This window comes from Manis javanica, chromosome 15, assembly GCF_040802235.1.
Source record: "Manis javanica isolate MJ-LG chromosome 15, MJ_LKY, whole genome shotgun sequence".
Lineage (NCBI taxonomy): Eukaryota > Metazoa > Chordata > Mammalia > Pholidota > Manidae > Manis > Manis javanica.
This window is the reverse complement of record NC_133170.1, coordinates 70,602,262-70,616,314: the sequence shown is the minus strand read 5'-3', so window position 1 is coordinate 70,616,314 and position 14,053 is coordinate 70,602,262. Positions and strand designations below refer to the sequence as shown.

Sequence of the window (14,053 nt, the reverse complement as noted above, 5' to 3'; positions counted from 1 at the left end):
GTTTCTGCTTCCCCAGATTTATATCCTCCTGAGCATCACAGCTGACAGTATGAACTTTCCCTATAAGAAAAAATCCCATCACCTTGCTTCCTCAGTAGTTATGTATGTGAACATGTATAAAATTGTACAATTTCACTATGTGTAATTCATTACATGCCAGCTACACCTCAGGTAATCCGAAAAAGCAAACAGACACAAAAATAAACAGAAAACCCATCCCCACCCAGGAAAGTATTCACAGGGCTCTCAAAGAAAACAAATTTGAAGTCACTGCGACTCAGTCAATAACAATTTCATTTCATAATAATCCTCACCTCTGAGTAGGCTGTTGAATTCTCCTCAAGGCTGTTTGTGCGATGGCGGTTAAACACAAGCAGCCATAATGGTATTTAACTGGCCTGTGGGAAAAGGCAAAATAGGCTCTTGGTTTCCTCTGCAGGCCTTTGCCTGGAAGTAAGCCGAGAGGAGGTCTCTAACTGAGTGGAAATGCAAAACGAGGTGACTTATGGTTTTGGCTTCCCTTTGAATCACGACTCCTCTGTGGAGAACATTGTACTTTAGTAGAATCTCATCATCCCGTAGATGTTTGCCACACGGAGAGGACGTCTCCATCGTCCCAGAGTGGTCATTGCCCATTTCATTGGAAGTGGCCTAGGCTTCTGACCTGTCAACACGTCGAAGGTAACCTCCCCTCCACAGTTGGAACTTCAGGGTGATGGTTCTGCAGGTGAGAGCGAGAACGGCCCAGTGGAAACGGCCGAGTGACAAGGTGAAGAGGGATTCTCGCTCTCATGTGTAGCTTTGCATCTGTGATCAATGTCCTGTTGAAGGGCTCTGACCCCACGGAGCCCAGGGAAGAGAGGACCCAGGGAGGGAGCAGGGCGATGGTGGGAGCCGGCGTGTCCCCAACAGGAGGAGGAAGAGCAGGAGCCCCTTTCTCTCATAACCTTCCTGTTTGTGTCTTTAAAGACTGCGATGGGAGAGCTTCGGCGGCGGCAGCAGTGGCTAGGAGGGCTGTCCAGGTAGGGAGCTACCTCGGGCCAGAACCAATGGGACCGGGGTCCCACCTGCAGCTCTGGAGACTGGGGATGGGAAGCGTGGTATCAGAAAGGAAAAGGAAATACTTGTGGAGGAGCACTTTATTCTCGTATTTTAAATACCCAATAGCAGAGGTACTGTGCCTTTGCGTTTTGAGAGTGCTGTGCGTATAATAAGCTTTTCTTGCTTTCTTACTTAAAGATGGTCTTTCCTAGGCCAGGGCTTGTTGGCTTCCCCTCTGCAGAGCACCAAAGCTTTTAGTCCTGGGGTAGCATGTGGTGGGAACAGAGCAAGAGACTGCTGGGTTAGGTGTTCCTCCATGGTGGGGGCACACTGGTGGCACACAGGTCTGTCAGCAGCCCTAGAGCCTGCAGACAAATTCTCCCATGGGTGTGAGGAGGTGGGGAGGAAACCCTCCCCTGCACTTGCACCACCCAGTGGGCAGTTTCCTTACCTGTCCTCATGTTCCTTATCAAAAGGGTGCTCCCAGTTCTGGTGGTAGAGGCAACATTTCCATTCTGCACCTGCACGTGCTCTCGGATCCTTGTGTAGAAGTCACGTGGTAGCACATCCAGGGGGCATGTTTCTCTATCCCTGCCCACATGCCACCTCGCACCTGCTTTCCTGGGACACTCGCACTTGTCCAGGGGCCTCCATGGCTTCAAGGATGCTAGAAGGCTGTGGGAAGGGCTGCTAGGCTGCAGCACACCTGCTCTCATGGCTCGCTGACCTGGCTTCAGGTGCCCAAGCCCAGGACAGAGCCTAGGGCAGCAGGGCAGGGGGCTACTGGTCCTCTCAGATCCCAGTGTTCTGGCTGCACAGTACCGCCCTGCCCGAGACCCCGGCCATACCCCCCATCCCATAACCTTCTCTCAGGCCTCCAGAGGCCCCTCCCTGCGGGTCTTTTTGGGGTACAGCGCCAATCCTGGTGGGTTCCCTCTGCCTGCACCACCACGTTGTTCTTCTCACACAGACTAGGGGTATGTTGACAAGTTCCTTTACCTCTAATCTTGTGTTTCATTTTCAGAAAGTGTTTGGAGTTGTGACGTTTAAATGTCCATCAAGAACCTAGGGTCATTCCAGACACAAGACAGTCACTAGATATGTGGGGTCTCCCACAGGCCCAGCATACCCCGCAGGCACTCCCCATGTAGGATGAACTGGAGAAGGTGGGGTGCATCGCCAGCTTCCTCCAGTGTGACCTCATTCTACGGCAATATGGCCTGTGGAGGCTGACAAGGAGCAAGGAAATGGGCGGTAATCAGCAGAGGTGGGGAAGGAAGGCAGCAGGGGAGGGAAGAAGGGTGGGAGGCCACTTCAGGCCCAGAGACTCAGGGCCACAGTGATGGCCTCTTGGGGGACAGGGGGACATGGGCCTTCCTTCATGGTCCCTTATGGAATCTGAGGGCTGGGACTGGCCTGAAGATCAGAGACCTACTCCACATGGCAGGGGCGAGGCGACTGAAGCCCGGCAGGGATGCAGAGCTGGGGACGGAGTTCAGCCTGGGGTCGGGCCTCACCCTCTCGTGAGCTGTGAGGCCCGGTTTCTCTCCTCTGGCCTGACTCTGCCTTTTCCTTCCCAAGGCCTTCCTGTCATTACCGTGCGACATTATTTTGAGTATGTGGAGGACTCTGATGAATAGATCGACAATCTGCTTGTAATTTCTCTCTTCTTTTGTGATGCTCTTCCTGAAGGACCTGGTCTCATCAAGGCAGATGAGGTCCTTGGGTCATCAATGTCTATAAAATCTCTCCAGCCCTGATCACGCATTTTCTTAGCATTGACCCTCAATCAATGCTAGATAGGTCCCTCGATCAGCAGCAATCGACCGAAGAACCAACCCAGTATCAACAGTTTTCAGCCCAGAAGGTAGGCCTACCCCTTGTACGTTAGGCTTGTAGGAAGTCTGACCATAGTATCTAGGAACCAGCTCAGGACTTTAAATAACCCTTGTAACAGTTGTCCCAAAATGGCTGTATTTATAACAGAGCTTCCATGTCGGTCTCCTTTCCCAACTTACGACCAATAAGAGAAACCCAAATATATACCGCCTGACAACAACAGAGGATGCCCTACACCTGGACTGCTCACTACAGCTTCCCCCCGCCGATGGCCTCTAATCAGAGCAGAGGTGAGGCCTTCCCATTCCCCACAATGACAGTTTCCCACTCCTCTGCCTGATTCTGAGTCTCTGCCGCAATCCAAGTAATGGCAGTTGACTTCCTTGCTCCAACAAGGTCTGAATAAATATCCTTTGCTTATTCTCACTTGGTTGGCCTTTATTTACTGACAGTTCATCATGGAGTCCTCCCAAGACCCAGCGTGAGCTGCCCATTGCTGCAGACCCCAGCCCTCAGGCGAATGTGTCCCCACCAAGGCCCCCCGTGCCTTGCAGCTGGCAGCTTTCCGAGGCTGGGTTGATGTGGTAAGTTACCACTGGACAGTCAACTGTGCTCTGTGTGTGAGTTTTCAGGCTGTTTTTTCTCAGTTTGGTGTCTGGGCTTTGTTTTTGGTCTCCAGGTGTTTGACCTCCTTGGTGTGATCCGGACATTCTTTCAGCTGTCTTTGGTGTTACAGCTTTGTGTTGTGCTGGGCAAAGGTGTGTCATGATGAGAATCAGAGGGTAGAATGAGGAATGGGCCTTATGAGTCTTGTTTGAGCTGGCCTCTGGGACCAGTGAGTTTGACTGACATCTACCTGGATGAACTTGGCTGAAGGCCACCAATCAAACCATCTGTCCAGGTCTTCTCCCATCTAGATCCTGTATCCTGAGAGAGAATTCTATCTGGTTTTCACTGACTGAGGAGATTGTAGAGTCTGTGTTCAGAGGCAGCCAACTGTCATTTTGGGGCCCCAAGACATGAGGTGCATAAATGTTACATTTCTACCAACCATCCCCAGCTCTCTTGGGGTTATCTAAACCTAAGTCCTCTCCTCTGGCAGGAAAAATCCCTACTTCTTCTATGTATGCACTGCACTCCTAATTCATGTGCCCTTTGTAAATGGCACCTTCACCAAGGATGATTTGGATCTTCAGTGCCAACTCTGGAGAATGCTTGATTTCGTCAAAATGTTCGTTTGAGAGGTACCTTGGAAAAGTAGAGAAATAAGATTGCATGTGTCCAATGAGCAGCACATTTTTTATTGATATGCTGGGGTCTCCAAAAGAAATTGTTTTTCTTTTTCTCCATCGGTTTATTTTATTTATTTAAAAAATTTGACTTGATTCTCTTTTGTGCAAAAAAGAATATGACTCAAAAATTGTTTCCTTAACAGATTGGCCACAGCAAATGAACAATTTGACAAACTTAAGCATGGATAAACTAGACTCATTTCCCCAGTGAACCCACCTCTCTTGTCCTTCACTTGTGTCCCTCTACCGACTTCTCCTTATTACCTTTATCCTTCTCATGCCCCTCCTTCTGCACCTCCTCCCTCCTCTTCCCCTTGTCCAAGTCCCTTACTTTTTCCCAAAAATTCTCCTATAACATCAAAGTGTCATTTGCATCCAAGCATCCCTCCCTTGCATCACTAGCAATGCAGGCAAATGTAGAATTTAATGCTTGAAACTGAGCTTAATTAAGGGTTATAAATAATTAAAGGTTTCTTTCATTTTAGGAGACTTCAACACACCACTAACTCCAAAGGACAGATCACCCAGGCAGAAAATAAGTAAGGAGACGGAGGCACTGAACAACACAGTAGAACAGATGGACCTAACGGACATCTACAGAACACTCCACCCAAAAGCAGCAGGATACACATTCTTCTCAAGTGCACATGGAACACTTCCCAGAATAGATCACATACTAGGCCACTAAAAGAGCCTCAGCAAATTCAGATTGATTCAAATTGTACCAACCAACTTCTCAGATCACAAAGGTATGAAATTAGAACTAAATTGTATGAAGAAAACAAAATGGCTCACAAACACATGGAAGCTTAACAAACATGCTTCTAAATAATCAATGGATCAATGACCAAATTAAGACAGAGATCCAGCAATATATGGAAACAAATGAAAACAGCTCAATGCCCCAACTACTCTGTGACGCAGGGAAGGCAGTTCTAAGAGGAAAGTATATAGCAATTCCAGCCTGTTTAAAGAAGGAAGAACAATCCCAAATAAACTGTCTAAATTCACAATTATTGAAACTGGAAAAAGAAGAACAAATGAGGCCCGAACGCAGTAGAAGGAGGGACATAATAAAGATCAGAGAAGAAATAAATAAAATTGAGAACAATAAAACAATAGAAAGATTTAATGAAAGCAAGAGCTGGTTCTTTGAGAAGATAAACAAAATAGATAAACCCCTAGCCAGACTTATCAAGAAAAAAAGAGAATCTACACACATAAACAGAATCAGAAATGAGAAAGGAAAAATCACTATGGATGCCACTGAAATACAAAGAATTACTACAGAATACTATGAAAATCTATATGCTAACAAGTTGGATAACCTAGAAGAAATGGACAACTTTCTAGAAAAATACAACCTTCCAAGACTGACCCAGGAAGAAACAGAAAAACTGAACAGACCAATTACCACCAATGAAATTGAATTGAAATCAAAAAACTACCTAAGAACAAAAGCCCAAGAACAGATGGCTTCACTACTGAATTTTACCAGAAGACAGCATACCCATTCTCCTTAAAGTTTTCCAAAAAATGGAGGAGAAGGGGATACTTCCAAACTCATTCTACAAAGCCAGCATCACTCCACTACCAAAACCAGGCAAAGACAACACAAAAACAGAAAACTACAGACCAATATCCCTGATCAACATAGATGCAAATATACTCAACGAAATATGAGCAAACCGTATTGAAAAATAGGTCAGGAGGATCATACACCATGATCAAGTGGGATTCATCTCAGGGATGCAAGGAGAAACCTGGACTGGATCACTGACGGAAGAACCAAGCGGCACTCGGAGGTCTTGGAGTGTTGAGGTTTATTTTACACCGGCGGGCTCAGAGGGAAGTAATCTCCCAAGGTCTGAGCCCTGAGCACAAGCAAGGGGAACAATTTATATTATTTTGATATGTGCAATTTTGGCATGTGCAGGGCAAAAGAGGAGCCTGGGGAGGGGAGTAGGGAGCTGGGAGTGCTTTGCCAACTGGAGGAAAAAAGTGGTTTCCTGACCTTCTTGGCTGTGTTGAATATTTTCCTTATCAAATGTAGTAACCACCTTGTTTTTCATGTGAAACCTTCGTAAGAGTGTATATCAATACCTTAATTAAAAATTGTAATAAAGAAAGTAAATGCAAGTTGTTATGCCAGCAGTCATTACAGCACTGGGAATTTGGTACCTGCTGGGTAACTGAATGAATCTATGAGTCACCTACACTGAGGCATTCAGGTGATAGCTGAAATCAGAAAGAAATGAGCTCTTCCAGGGGGAGAAGGCAGAGAACAGCTTCAGACTGAAATCTGGAGGAGACAACCATGTGTCCTAATGCACAGGTACCTACATGGTGTTCAACCGGGAAGTGACTGTTCTCATCACCTGCAGCTGAAACAAATGTTTCCTCCAGGACTTGAGTGACTCTCAGATTTTGGTTCTAACTCTTTAAAACTGTTTCTTCCACTTGATATCAAAGCCCATTGAAGTTGGGTTACAAACATTAACTGCTTTTGTCTGCTAAAGTTTAATGATGTTTCTGATAGGCACAGTTCTGATTAATTGCTGTCGAAACTCCTGAGCTGAATGTCAAACCTGGGAAATTAACTCTTAAATGGACTTAAGAGACAAAAGGCCATATATCCTTGAACATAATCCATATCTAAGAGACTGCAAAAGAAAACACAAGAGCCAGTATTAAATGCATGATGACATGACTGATCCTTGTTCCGTTTGGAAAAAACTACAAAAGCTCATCATTCTCTAGGAGACTTTCCTTTCATGTTAATCTGCCTGAACTATGAAAAATAGTCTGAAACATAACTTTTGACTGCACTCATTGAACATTTGTCATCCTCCAAAATTTTTCATTTGTAAATATTGATGTTAAGTCATATTAAAAGAACGAAATAAAAAGAAAATCCAGTACATTAAAAAAAAAACTAAAGTAAACATTAAAAGCCAGATAGCCAAATTCTTCCATCAGGAACTGTGCCGCAGTCCAGCTGATCAAATGGCTAAAAAAAAAATCGCGTCATTTGTAATCCAATAATAGTGAAGAAAATGGAGTTCTGGTTGCTGGAATTGACTGAAAAGGTCATGCTGTTGGTGACCTTCCTGGACCTCGTTTTAAGGTTGCCATAGTAGCCAGTGTCTCTCTTTTGGCCTTATACAGGAGAGACCAATATCATAAGTTTTCATGGTGAAAACAAGAGTAGTAATAAATTTTCATATTCTGAAAAAAAAATTGCTAAACAATATGTTTTTTTCATGTGTGGATAAATTGACCAGCTCAATCACTAAAGCCACCCCTCATCCTGTCCTTGTGCCTACCAAGGATGATTTTGCAGACAGGGAGACAGATGCATAAATAAAAAATGTGGCACGCCCCCTTCTGGCCACAACATACTGTGCGGGTGTGGCGTGGAGCAAATAGCACCTGCCAACACCCTCCAAGTGGGATTTCTTGAAAAGAATTCTAGGGAAATAAATTTGGAAAACACGGCATATTATAACTTTACCTTCCCCCACCGTGTACCAATCACAGTTAATGTTAAAAACTTAAGCTTGGTTTACCAGATATGATCTTATCAACTGTTTCAAGATTCCTGTTTCTTGCCTAATTTCCTTTGCAGAAGCTAATTTAGAACTTGGTTATAGAAGTACAAAAATCCCTATCACATTTTCATTCATGCAACTGATGTCACTCAAACTGTGCTTTATATGCTTCATACAGCACTGGCTCACTGAACTGGAAATTTTAACAATGGTCTTTGCTGCTGCCACCCATGACTGAACGTACAGGAACCACAAACAACTTTCATATTCAAACAAGGAACAAGGACAGAGATTGCTATTTTGTATAATGATCGCTCTGACCTTGAGAATCACCATGTAAGTGTAACTTATTGACTTATGCAAGAAAAACTGAATGTCTTGATAAATTTATCCAAAGATGACTTGGAGGGTCATTTCCAGCAAATTAAAAATATAAGAAATAGTTTGCAGCAGCCTGAAGGGATTGACAAAGCCAAAACCATGTCCCAGATTCTCCATACAGCAGACATCAGCAACCTAGCCAAATCCTGGAGGCTGCACCACGGGTGGACCATGGCCCTGATGAAGGAGTTTTTCCTACAGGGAGATGAAGCTTCCATTTTCCCCACTTTGTGATCAGAAGTCAACATATCGGTGGCCTACTCACAAATAGATTTCATTGATTTTGTAGTAGAGCCAACATTTTCTCTTCTGACAGAATCAACAGAGAAAATTATTATTGCTCTTCTAGAGGACGCCTTAAAAGCAGAAACTTCTTCCTATGGGGCATGCAGACTATCCAGTAAGATAGGCCCCATGAACAATGGAACCTATCTCCAGGACTCCTCCCTTCAAAGTGTGGACCTGAAGAGCTTCAAAACAACCTGGTGGACATCAATCAGCAGAACAGAGGTGGAAAGAGTTAGCTGCCCAAGGTGAACCTGACCTTCCTAAGAACTCAGATGTGAATGCTGAAGAAAAACACGCTGATACACGGTCACAGGTTTGAAATACCTTAAAGGCTTCTATCCTTTTTAATATGAGAGGCCATTTTATTTTTCCAGATGCAAAATCTAATTGGTGAAGTGAATGTTTTGTAGAATATCATTAGGGAGAAAGTTTTATCTCAATGCCCCTCTGATCCTTTTAAAAAAAATCTCTGTCTTCTATTTTGAAGCAAAGTCTTAAATATTTACCTTTTCAAAGAGTTCTTAATTTTTTCCTCAATAAGAATGATACTTCATGAGACATTTTAGTCCTTTAAAAATAAAGCTGCAGTCCATAGGGAGGTTTAATACTGACTTATTTTTCCATTTCATGTAAAAAATATGAATGTTTACACTGGGTGATAATAATAAAGCAAGTATATAGCATGAAAAATGTGCATGTAATTTCTCTATTTTTGTGTGAAGCTCGTCCTGAAGAACCCAGACTCACCAGGGCAGATGGAGTCCTGGGATCATCAGTGTCTGTGATCCTGATTCTATCAGCTGAGGCGAGGTGACTGCAGCCCCTGGGGGCGATGAGGGGCTGGAAACAGAGCTGAGTCTGGGGACTCCATCCCGGGAGCAGTGAGGCCCAGGTTCCCACCTACACCCCGACTCTGCCTGCCAGGTCACTTCCCTCATCGCTAAGCACTGACCGTTCGCCAGGGCTGGTTGCTGAGGGCCCAGCTCATTCATGACAGAGGACCATGGGTTGAGGGGGCAGGGAGACGGCTTGGAAAGGCTAGATGCCCATTTCTTGATCACAGGTTATTTTTTTGTGAATCCTGATTGCACCCCTTTTGGTCTTCTTTTTCATTTTGCAACCTCAGGTTTCACATGAGCAACACTGTGGTTAGTACATTCCCCCCTATTATCAAATAGTGACTCTATAGCATCTTACTATGCTATAGAATCAAATGCCATGGGGGCAGGTGATGGGGGGAGGGACATCTGTTTTGGACCCCCCACCCCAGTCCATTCGGAGGTGTTCATTTGGAGGAAGGGCATTGCATTCTGGGGTCAGGAATTGAAACCTGGAGCTGGGTGTTGGGTCAGAATTAGAGCCATTCTCAGGCCAGGCCCCTCCTCAGGGCACCACCTGTCCCCCTTCAGCAGCCTTGGGACAGAAAGATGTGAGGAAGGGCACGAGGAGAGGGCTTGGTTTGGGTGCCCGGGGTGTGATCTCATGTCTAGGTGTGCAGGGGTCTCTGTCCCAGGTCTCGGCTGCCACACATAACAGTGACTCAGTTTTGGCTGACCTGGCCCGGGACTTTTATGGGTACACCTTAGTCAAGGCTGACCAAAGTCTCCGCGAGGAGCGCGAATGGACGGGCATCTGGTTGGTCTCCTCTCTGAAGGGGGCACCCCCTCCCTTGTCTGTTGTTGCAGCATGTTCACAGACACGTTATGGGCTTAGGGCACAGTTCTCGACACCATGATCAAACATTTCAGGAATGAATGAATTTTCAGAAAACTACAGAGTAAAATGAACTCCTATCAGGTTGAAAACCCTGTGTGAATCTGTATAGCCCACTTTTAGCGTAGGGTGGCCTCCAGAGAAGGGCCCTAGATGTCCCAATGATCCGCCGAGTCTAACAGGTCATCACTAGAGATCCAGGTCATCCTAGTCACTTCCCATACATGAACTCCCAGTTAGGAGTTGCCCAGACCCTTCCCTCTTGGGTGTGATTCACTTGCAACAGGCAGAGACAGAGTAGGGTCTTTGTCGCCTAAACAAAGCAGCCCCCAAAGAATCAAGAGAAGCCTGAGCCTCCTCAAATTCTTGCTGGTGATCCAGAGGAAGAGCCAATATTGCCCCCACGTTATGCAATCCCAAGGCCATCAGCACCCAGCCCCTGGTCTCAGACACCCTGCCGCCGTCAGCCTCCCCGCCAACTCCAGAACCAGTGGACCCACTCTCCCCTGGACCAGCAGCCAGACTGCACCCTCGGCCAGGAGAAGGCGCCCTTCAGATGCTGGTGCAAGAGACGCGGGAGCCTGAAATGTGTAATAAAGACGGGACCATCCAGCCTGGCTGGTCCATGCTTTTCCTATCAACCCTTCTCCACGACTAACCTGCTCAATTAAAAGCACAACTCCCCATTGGAAAAGCCACAAGCCCTGGCTGATCTCATGAAATCCCTCTTCCAAACCCATCGGTCAACCTGGAAAGACTGCCAACAGTTTCTCTGCCCCTGTTCAAAACAGAAAAGAGGAGGCAGCCGGGGTCGTTGATTGGGGTGCATGGGCATGCACAGCCACCCATGTTCTAGGGGAAGGGTCTCTTCTACCATCTATGCTGGCTACCAGTGTCACTGACAAATAGATGAGGCCAGAGGAGGCAGGAGGGAGGAATCTCCATCCCTGGGACCTACAGGATACCAGGATAAAGGAGGTGGGTAAGTACAACCCATTGACAGGCTATGCTCACGAGTTTTTAATCAATATCTGAGGTTCACAAGCCCTCCTAACATCAGGCTTCGAGGGAGGTGGGAAAAAGAGAACTATTCCTACTGGTTCCATGGGAAAATCAATCTGTCTTGTCATATTCCAACTCTACTCTGTCCTTTGACTTGGGCATGGAGCACAAAGCCAAAGGGGAAGGGTCTGCTTTCTTCCTGCCCAGTGACTCGAAGCCCTCCGGATCATGCACACTCTCTCTCTCACTCATAATTCATGCATAACTCAGATTTTTTTCAAAGACAAAACTGTGAATTTACAAAATCTGCACTTTACCACTTATATACCTACCTACATTTGTTGTTTGTAAAGATCCTTAAAAGGAGGACATAAACTGAGGTATCTCACGGTCAGTCAATGCCTGAAGCTGACCGTCTCCCACCCATCCTGATACACAATAATAGAATGCGGCAGAAATGCATCACGTTCTTGCCAACCCTCTATGGTGGCTGAAGGGAAACCGAAAACACATGTTGGTAAACTGCCACTGGGAACAAACTGGTGGCTGCTATTTTTGACAACTTCTGGGGTCATTTTTCAATGCTGCCCCTTTCAGGAGAATTTCGCCATCTGTCTTTAGTCTGCTCCAGGATTTCTTAACACTACTGAAATCTTGTGCTAGATAATCCTTCATGGCAGGGGTGGGGGTGTTACCTTCCTAGGTATGGTGAGATGTTGAGCAGCGTTCCTGGTCTGACCCCACTACTCTCAATGCCCACAGCACCTGCATCCCAGTGGGGACCACCACAGGTGTCTTCCGGTCATTGCCCAGTGTGTCCTGGGGGACATCTCCGGTGGAGAACCGCTGCTGTAGAGTCAGGCCACCCAGCCCCCACAGGACACCGACCTTGCATGCAGGCCCTCAGCCCGTTCACAAGTGCCTGCCTAGATTCCTGGAAGATATATTGAGAGAACCATCTGTTTGGAGGAAAACTAACCAATTTGGAAAACAAGATTCTGGAAACATTTCATCATTCTGATTCTGCTTTAACCCCTGGCCCAGAAAAACTGCCCTCAGGAGCTGAGGACCAAATTAAGGATCCATCCCTTTCATTCTGCTGGAGAGAATCAAGTATTGGTTTCTCCTGGTATCTTAGGCATTTAATAAAATTCTAAACACACGCACATAGTAACACGAATTGGAAGCTCCCATTATGGCAAGTTGTAGGCACTCTCAACGTGCATGACTCCTGTCCTCTCACCTACTGGTGAAAGCCATCAGTGAATACCCAGAATTCCTGGTGATCCCTGCTTCTAGGCTCATCCAGAATAATCTGCTCTGAGACAGCAGTTTGCTCTGGAACAGTGAGAGCTATCATGACTCTTCTCAACAGACCAAGTGAAATTACAGCTCTGTCTCAAGTTTCTATGCTCTTGTTACATTTTTGTCAACTTCAGCATATGAGGAAACATGTTGCCATGTATCTGTGCAGCTGCCTCCTCACCAGCATTTACCCTCCCCAGCAAGAGACCAGGCACCTTGGCTCTGCATATGCCTGTGGCACTACCAGCTTTCACACACAGCAAATGCTCAAAAAGATCTGTTGAATAAATGAAAGCTTCAATCCCCGCCATTCTTGCAACATTCTCTAATCCCCCACACAAAAAATGCAGAGCATAAGAATGTCACATATTGAAATAGGGTATGATGTCATCTGTAAAAATAAAGATGCATCTTCTTTAAAGAACACTCTGGAATTGTACCTAGAAACATCATTAAACATAGAGGTGATTTGTGATGGTCACACAAACTACAAACTGATAAGTGTGCAAACCCACATGAAGATGGTTTCTATTCTAAGCACAGAAAATAAAAGAGAATGTGGAGAAAAAGAGAAGCGTGGGATATAGAATGTCTCCTTGTGCAGAAACATCACATATGAATGTATGAGGACAAGATCCTCTACCTATAGGCCACTGTCCATCTGCACCCACACCCGAAGTGCTTTCCCACGTGTTAATGGTCCCCACGTACAGACTCACTAATGAGAGCTGTGGCAGGCAGAATTCTACCTCCCCCTTACCCCTGGAACCTGTGAGAACAGAGAGATACTGCCCTTGTGGGTATGTTTACATGGTATGGTTGACTTTACCAGATGGGCCTTATTTATTCTAATGAGCCCCTTCAAAAGCTTAGAGTTTTCTCTGGCTCATGGCAGAAGAAGAAGTTGGAAGGATTCAAAGCCCTGACTGGTTGGGAGGTGCAGGCATAATCATAAGAGAAGAAAATGTAGATGATATTCTAGGAGCTGAGACTGGCCCATAGGTGACAGCCAGCAAGAAATGGGGACCTTCATCCTACAACCACAGAAAATGGATCCTGACACGGCTACATGCACTTAAGATCCCAAGCACCCAGAAAAGAAGGTAGCTCAGCAGACACTTTAATCTCTGCCTTGGAAGGCCCCCAAGAGCTATGTGGTGCCAGATGTCTGACCCACAGAACAGTGTTGTTTTTGGTGCCACATTTGCCATAACTTGTTAAGCAGCGACAGAAAAAGGATACAAGAGCCTTCCATGGAAAGTATTTGGGGAGCAAACTTTACCAGAAGATCAGGAGAGCACCTGGCAAAGAGCAACTTGTCCTCAGAGCTGGTCAACAAACATTAGTTAGGCCCACCTCTCCTACTTGGTCTGCAGGTAGCTACCAGCTCAACAATGTCTGCCAAAGCCGACTCACTGTGTTAAGTCTTCATTGGTGCTCGACACAAATGCTGCAATAACAGCAAGAGGCTGAAAGCTTTTCCCCTAAGATCGGGAACAAGACAAGGATGCCCACTCTCCCCACTTTTATTGAACATACTTCTGGAGGTCCTAGCCACGGCAATCAGACAACACAAATAAATAAAAGTCACCCAGATTGGTAAGGAAGAAACCAAACTGTCATTGTTTTGCATATGTCATG

General features: G+C 45.8%; 1 pseudogene; it reads left to right on the top strand.

The window, feature by feature from the left end:
• Window positions 1-975: 975 nt before the first annotated feature.
• LOC108384391 (dual specificity calcium/calmodulin-dependent 3',5'-cyclic nucleotide phosphodiesterase 1A-like) lies at window positions 976-9,069 on the top strand (annotated as a pseudogene).
• The last annotated feature ends 4,984 nt before the right edge of the window (window positions 9,070-14,053 follow it).